The sequence below is a fragment of the Solanum dulcamara genome, chromosome 2 (genome assembly GCF_947179165.1).
Source record: "Solanum dulcamara chromosome 2, daSolDulc1.2, whole genome shotgun sequence".
NCBI classification, from domain to species: Eukaryota; Viridiplantae; Streptophyta; class Magnoliopsida; order Solanales; family Solanaceae; genus Solanum; species Solanum dulcamara.
The window spans coordinates 51,866,779-51,875,393 of record NC_077238.1 but is presented as its reverse complement, the minus strand read 5'-3'; the positions used below and the strand labels follow the sequence as shown (position 1 = coordinate 51,875,393).

At 39.9% G+C, this 8,615-nt stretch overlaps 1 pseudogene; it reads left to right on the top strand.

The window, feature by feature from the left end:
• Positions 1–3,493: 3,493 nt before the first annotated feature.
• LOC129881229 (5S ribosomal RNA) lies at positions 3,494–3,613 on the top strand (annotated as a pseudogene).
• Positions 3,614–8,615: the final 5,002 nt, after the last annotated feature.

Below are 8,615 nucleotides of genomic sequence, written 5' to 3'. Positions count from 1 at the left end.
AGCGACTCCAATTTAGTTTATTTAGAACGTCGAGCATTTCTACGACATTCTTAAACTTCCAGCAGCATACAAGGGGTGTAATACACCATATAACAATACCATAAACTCCAATTTAAAAGGAAAGGCCTTACCTTACATTAAACTTGTCAAACTCGCCAAAACTATCCAAAATGTGAAATCTGGACAGCTTACTGTTTTACCTTGTCGCTTCGTTTCGAAGGGGTAATGGAGCGAAACAGGATTTACGTCCTTCATGAAAGTTATAGACATATGTATTAGGGTGGAAAAAAATTTCTAATCATACCTACATCAATTTTGTACAAAAATAAATGACCACAATACTTACAGCTGTCCGTGTAGAATTTCCAAACCCAAATCTGAGCAATACCTCCTCTACACTTCATCACCATTTTTTGAGCTGATAAAAGTAAAACTGGAGTTTGGAGTCTGAATTAAAGTTATATACCCATGAAATACCTTTCCAAAACATATTAAATCACTCGAAACGAATCTGTACACAAGAAGTTATACTAATATTACTAACGACAGTCCCTTCCAAAAAAGGGTTTGTTAATTCGTTCTTAACATTTTCTCCTTCAACTTTCTCTTATTTCTTTCCAAGTGTAAACTGCAACCATGGTTCCGTAGGCATTGTAATATACATATATACACCTCCACATAATTTAGGAACACCGTAGATAATTAATTCACAGAGGAAAAATTGAAGAACTTACCTTTAATTCCTCAAAATTGTGGCTGCCTTGTTCCTTGTGTTCTTCACGTTTTTTTCCTTTCTTTTGGCTGTAGATTTGGATGAAACAATGTGACTAAGAGTCACTTAACACATATATATTCACCTCTTTAGAAGGTGACATGTGTCAGTCCCCTAGGGTGACACGTGGCAGCCTCCTAGGGTGACACGTGGCAGCCTCCTAGGGTGCCACCTCAACTTATTCGGCCAATGACATGCTGCCATGTGGCAGTGGGGTCCATCCCAAGTAGGTGAGTCACCTGCTTGCTTCACTTTCGTAAGTTCGGAAACTAGTTTTTGCTCCCTCTCGTAGGTTCGTAATCTCGTCTTATTTTAAGAGCCTATGTAACCCATGCTACCCAAGCTTGGTATGTACTCCAATAGGTTAAGTATGTAAGACTTCCAAGTTAGTAGCTTACGTAGATAAATCGAGTCCTACGACCCATTACATGGCCTCCAATTCCTTCCGGACTCTGATGATTTCATCTCCAACCTTCTCTAGTATGGGGTATCACATTCTCCCTTCCTTAGAGCCGTTTGATAGTGTCGTAACTTAAGTGGCTCACATGCTAGCTTCTAAGTAACTTAAGGGACATTCTGAGTTCAATGATGTGGGGTGTAACATCCTTCCCCGCTTTAGAACATTCATCCCCGAATGTTAAATGCAACCTTCTGTAAGACTTTATATAAATTATAGAGGGGTTCCTTTCCTTTATGCTATCACATATATTCCCATCTATATTATTAACATACGAGTGCTCAAGAGTTGGAGTTACCTGTAGACATCGGTTACAGGTGCAAATACTTGTATTCCATGTTCTCTTCAGTTCCCCGATCATCCTCTTTCTGGTTTTGGTTTTTCCACCGTAACTTGACGGAAGATACGTCTTTAGTCTACAATCTTCCAGTTTGCCGATCCAGGATGGTGGTAGGATTTTCCTCATAGAATTCCATCTACTGGACCTCATTTATGGAATATACCCTGGGTGACTCGTCAGTATCTAATGGACTGGGCGTATACTTTCCAACTGAGGTGGTAAGCTTAACTTACCAGCCACGTTGCCCACCTTATGAGTAACTTGATACCGTCTAACATATTCTAGGTCAAGTTCCTTTTCTAGGTGACCCTATGATGAACATCCAATCATCAACTTAAACTCTGTATGTCGACGTCGATTATTAGTATATCATTCCTGCCGACTCTAGCTTTTAGTCAATAGCTTGCTTAATCATGTCGAGGCCATTGGAATACTAGAGTAGTAATTATTATTGTAGGAAACTTGATAAGTGATGGATAATCATTCCGGCTACCTTCGAAGTTAATCTCCCGGCTTGTGGCATATCTTCTAGCTTCTAATAGTGCGCTCAGTCTGTTTAGTAGCTCAAGGGAGAAATGCGGTACTAAGACCTGTCTGTGCTCCTGACCTCTCCTTGGACTGATATCAAGGCGTTAATTATAATTGAAGTCCCTTTATCTGGGATATTAGATGAGGAAAACTCACGGAACCTTACCATTCTCCATGTTCTATAACTCCCTCTAATTTCAGCAGCATAGGTGCTCTTGATTGGAAGCAAATGGGCTGATTCATTAGCCTAATCACAACAACTCATATAGCACCCTACTCTTACTGAGTATAAAATGGGTGCGTAATGACGTGGATAATTTTGGAACCGTTAGCCTCGTATAGTCTTTCTCGACTCTTTTCAGAACTTTAACTGGAATTCGATCTTTTGGGTCTTTCTTCCCCTCTTTTTCTAATCCTTAGGGTTGGCTACCGAATAATGTTGCAGTCCCCCCATATAATGGTGCTCGTAATCGTTCTGTGCTTTGTCTAACATGATCTGGTGTAATTCTAAAAGAGTTTTGGCATAGAAGCTCGCTATCCTGTAGTAACCAGCTAGTTCAGTCAGTTTTACTTAAACCTTTTCACAATTTCCCTTACCCCCGCTTATAATCCTCTAGACACATTATCTTGTGTCATTTTTTACCTTTACAAGAATACGAGAGGGTACAAGAAGCATCCTAGCATTACCTCGCTAGACCTCATGTCTTACCCTGCTTTTCCTCCCTTCCTACACTCGAGGTCGGGGTAGATCTTTGGTCCAATCGTGGACATGTCTTACTTCACCCGTAGTACTAATTCCATCTGTGTAGTTTGGCTTAACTTATCTTTGCACCTCTTGGTAGTTAGTTGCAACTTGGGCTCCTTCGCTTGGGATAATAGCTGTGGGGACTCCGTAAGGTCCTACCACTTTTTTTTACTCTATAATTTTACACCTTCTCGGTGGATTAGGTAACCTTTGATCGAAGGAGTAGGGACTAATATCGTTATTCCACAAGTAACATTCCCTCCAGAGTCATCTGGCGCTGGAGTGCAAAATGAGTTTTGTAGTCCTGGTCATATTATGGGATTTTTGACCTTGGGCACTACTTCCTGTCATTTGTAAATTACATCCGCTAGTACCCTTACCTTTGGGTTTTGCTTTTTTGCCCTGAGAGTTGGCTACCAAGTGGTGTCGAAATTCCCTCGCCCACTGGCCTATATAGCCATTCTGCGGTTTTTCTCTCATTAACTAGTTCTATGTTGAAGAGCTATGGCATTCAAGTATGTCGCCAGTTAGCAAATAGCTAATCCTTCTTGTTTTTCTTAAGACCTTGTTACGATTTTCTTTACCTATCTTATAATACTCCGGGTACAGAATCTCATCTCGTTTCTCTGTTACTAGTCAGATGCTTCTATCTCGCGTGATTATACCAGCACTAACGTATTAAGTTCCATCCAAATTTTGAAGTTAAGCGTGCTGGGGCGAGAGTAATATTGGGATGGGTGACCTCCCTGGGAAGTTTTCGTGTTGTGTTTCATTGTAATCCTTACCCTAATAGGTGGGACACTCAACTTAGCTCCCGATTTACCTCAGCGTTGTCTCGCGAGTCTTTATGTTTTGCCCTGTCCTTTCGTCTATTATCTTGCATCCAGTGTCAGCGTAGACCTTTATCTCCATTATCCTCCATTCACTTTGTGTTCCCCCCATTTACTACCACAGGAGGCTTTCTATTCCTTTTCCTTTAGTTATTTATCTATCGCAACATCATTTGCGACTAACTCTATGACCAACGTTTTGGCTTTTGGTCTAGCATGCCGTCATTATCCTTTGTAATGTCTCTTAAGTTAGTTGATACCCTTTCATGGTTACCTTCCTTTGTTTCTATACGCAGTCTCCTTCTAGTGTTATGTTGTTCAGGGTCTCATCACAACCTTCTTAACACTGCCTTACGTAGCATTCTGGCTTCCATCTAACTATTGGTAGCCTCCGAACCTTTTTAACTTGGTTCGGCAAGATACCTTATTGAAGTTAAGACGTTCGTCTCAGATATATTCCCATATCGATTGCCTTTACCTTACTTTTGCCATTTTCTCATTAACTTCCCCCTTTAGAGGGTACTCGTACTTTCATTTGTTTGTACTTGTAGTCGTTCAATTCCAATTAGGCAGTACTAGTATTCCGCCGATAACTATTCCAAGTTTTCTTGAAGCAGTGGATTTGTCTCAACCTATATCCTTTGTTTCTTGGGACGAATAGAAGTTGCATCATTTGTTCCTTAAGTTTTCCATCCTCGTCCCTTAAGGGTTCCACTATTTTTTGGGCGACGTTGTGTACACGCGTCATTTATTTGTATCGTAAGCCCCATGCTCTTACTGCGTTCTCAATGCAGGCCTTTAACTTAGTCAACGCGTACTATGTGCTTCTGACTAGTGGTTCCACTTTATCCCTATATACTCGTATCACACTGTTCAGTTCATACTTACATATCCCCCTTTTAACTCGTATATATATTTGGTTCCTGACATCTCTTTGAGGTGCTTCTATTAGAAGTTCTTTCCCCAATTATCGGTGGCAAATTATAAACTATTATCGTACATCATTTTCCAACCATTGTTGGAAGAAATCAGAACCTCTTAAACATCACAGTACTTCTTCTAATACTTGACCTACCTGGTCTCCTTCTGAGTTTATCCTCGAGTTATGAATAACTCATCTAATTTACCATTAGGAGTTGAAGGCTTGGTATTTTTTTCAAAAAGAGTGAAACTCATTCGCGGAACATCTTATCCTTCACCCTGAGCCCTCTGTTTATATTTCTACAGTACAAATACGACTAGAGATACCGTAGTCTGAATTGTACTACTTAAATAAGCTTTTGTTCCTCCGAAATAAAATTCTTCAAGTGGAAAGGGTGCCCCTTATCGACCACTTAAAGGGTACCTCTTATAGCTTTAGTTGAACACAATAGGGGTACTTGGTATCAACTCCTCAGACATCTCAAAAATCTATGTTTCATTTTCTTTTCCCCGTTCTGGGAAAATTTCGGCAGAGTTTCCTCTACATTTCCTACTTACCCCAAAACCTGCACGCAGAAAATACCAACAATGCCTCACAGGGCCAACATATATATATATATATATATATACATATCATATCACAGCCGCACAGGGCTTTCAATGTCATCTCATATCGCAGCCACACAGGGCTTTCAACGTCAATAATAATATAAAAATACTGGACTTACCTCATATATCCAACTTCAAACTGCATCTGTTGCACTTTCTGTCTGCTTTCCTTTCAGGTTTCAACTTTATATTTCAATACCTTACCCGATTGATATCTTCCGTGGCTTTACTTTACTTACCTACGTGCTTCGTAACTTTCTATGTCGTCAATTACTTCCTTCTGTTGGTGTCGTACTTCTATTAAGATCCAATGTTAGTATAAGAAATTTTCCTATGACTCGGATCTATAGCACGATCTCAGATGTAGAAGAAAGGTAACATCCTAAATGTCCTGTAGCTTCCTATTTATAGATGTGGCGCGTAACACATCGATAACCAAGACTCTACTAGACACGGTCTGCAGACACTCTGAGGACGAACTGCTCTGATACCATTTCTGTCATGACCCAACCCTGAAGGTCGCGACTGGAGTCTGACCTGGACCCCCCGTACACATATCTATCAGGTGTGGTCACATTGAACTGTAAATAAAACAATATCATGTAACAGAGCCGCACTGGGCGATAACATTTGCATATACCTGTAGCCCTTTTTGTTTGTATCACAACATGACAGGGCATGCAAGCCGACAAGGCTGCCACAACATGTACATATATCATATAGACCCAGCTGAACCAAACTGACATATACAACCCACATATACATGTCTGCAGACCTCTAACAATATAAATGACAACATATGGCGGGACAGGTCCCCCGCCGTACCCCTGAATGGACGAAATAATTTTTATACATCTGTGGACAGTACCAAAAACTAGGCCCCGATACAATGGAGCCTCTTCTAACTGAGCTGCATGGAATACTAAGCTGACGGATTCCCAAAATTTGTATATGTACCTGCGGGCATGAACGCAGCCCCCCGAGAAAGGGGGTCAATACGATATATGTACTGAGTATGTAAAACATAATATAATACAACTGCAAGCATATCTTAGATACAAAAACAGGGGATAAGATATCAATTCAGAAACTTGTACCTGTACTTCGTGAATTACAAAAACATGCATGTTCGAGTCATATCATATAACCGGCCCTTTCGGGGGTCCGGTGAATCATCTCTGTAAAACCATCATGGCCCCAGTGCCATCACCACCTTATTACAACACATCATCATATATCTATACATGTATCCTGGCCCTCTATTGAGGGACTCAGGGAATAATGCAGTGAACTGTGCACAAGAACATATCCTGGCCCGGGACTCAAGGAAAGAAGTGTTACAATATACACGAGTAGAGTACTGAGTAACTATATGCAATTTAAATCATTATTAGAGACTTGACCATATAAGAAGATTAAAATTTTCTCGGAGGACTCGAGTAGTAGTGTAGTCATCTCGAGTGACTTCTAAATGCCTTTATGGGCAATATCAATTATAATCTCGGGGCTCCTAGACATGTACTAAAGTAAAGCCAAATCGCTTATGGAACCAGAAACATTTGTTAACAAATAGTCTGTAAGACTTGGAGCCTGTACATTTGTTACCTTTTTAATATATAAAAGTTTCTAGGGAAATAGTTCGATTATTATAAAAGTCCGATATTCAGACGTAAATAAGAGATGCTAAGAATGGAGTTACCCCGGAACTCATATCATGTTTAACCTACAACTAAGACATGCCAGAAGAAGAAAGGGAATAAACTATATATAGTCTGTACTTTCCTTTATGTGGATATTTTGTACCCGTCCCATTCTAGGGCTCGGTGAACAAACCTGGCATCATAACATCATTTTCATGCCAAGTACATAGCAAGAGAAAGGAGAGATAGCTTTTCATAAACTACCCTTTAACACGGAGAAACCTTAACAAGCAATACTCAATCTTTATAGGGGTTCCATTATCAAACAGTGGATGGGCATTAGGAGGCATACTTAGAGTTCTAGGAATGGAATTATTCCCACATTCCACATACAATTCACTTAAGGCTAAGACTTGCCAAAAGGAAAGAAAGATACTGTAGGTGCTTATACCAAAACATGCCACGAGAAAGCTTTACAAACCTTGTCTGAATTATTCTTTATCCTGCTTGCCTCGCCGTCCTTTGAACCTATTCAACATGAAATTAATATAAATATCAACCCCTCTTAACTTTCCAACATCTTAGGTTACACCTTAGTATCAATGGAATCTATTTCCTTAGTCGTTTCCCCGACTAGTTTTGTTATTCGCTAAGGCGTTGATGAAAATTGGGCAGCACCTCCCCTGTAATGTGCCCTATCAAAATTTCCAATTAGGTACCTAAGACCTACAGCCAACCAACAACAATAACCTGCAGCAATTCATACCAACAATATACAACATAAACTCCAAATGACTTATTTAAAAATACGATATCAAAATAGGGCGTCTAGCCTTTATTTTGTGACGCCTTTAGTTATACGTAACAAGGGGTCATGTGGATTATACCAAAATGTGAAATCTGGACAACTTACTGTTTTACCTTGTCGCTTCGTTTCGAAGGGGTAATGGAGGGAAACAGGATTTACGACCTTCATGAAAGTTATAGACAAATTTCTTAGGGTCGCAAAAAATTTCTAATCATCCCTACATCAATTTTTTACAAAAAGATATGACCACAATACTTACAGCTGTCCGTGTAGAATTTCCAAAACCAAATCTGAGCAGTACCTCCTCTACACTTCATCACCATTTTTCGAGCTGATAAAAGTAAAACTGGATTTTGGAGTCTGAATGAAAGTTATATACCCATGAAATACCTTTCCAAAACATATTAAATCACTCGAAAAGAATCTGTACACAAGAAGTTATACTAATATTACTAACGATAGTCCCTTCCAAAAACGGGTTTGTTAATTAGTTCTTAACATTTTCTCCTTCAACTTTCTCTTATTTCTTTCCAAGTGTAAACTGCAACCATGGTTCCGTAGGCATTGTAATATACATATATACACCTCCACATAATTGAGGAACACCGTAGATAATTAATTCACGGAGGAAAAATTGAAGAACTTACCTTTAATTCCTCAAAATTGTGGCTGCCTTGTTCCTTGTGTTCTTCACGTTTTTTTCCTTTCTTTTGGCTGTAGATTTGGATGAAACAATGTGACTAAGAGTCACTTAACACATATATATTCACCTCTTTAGAAGGTGCCACGTGTCAGCCCCCTAGGGTGACACGTGGCAGCCTCCTAGGGTGCTACCTCAACTTATTCGGCCAATCACATACTGCCATGTGGCAGTGGGGTCTATCCCAAGTAGGTGAGTCACCTGCCTGCTTGTCACCTGCTTGCTTCACTTTCGTAAGTTCGGAAACTAGTTTTTGCTCCCTCTC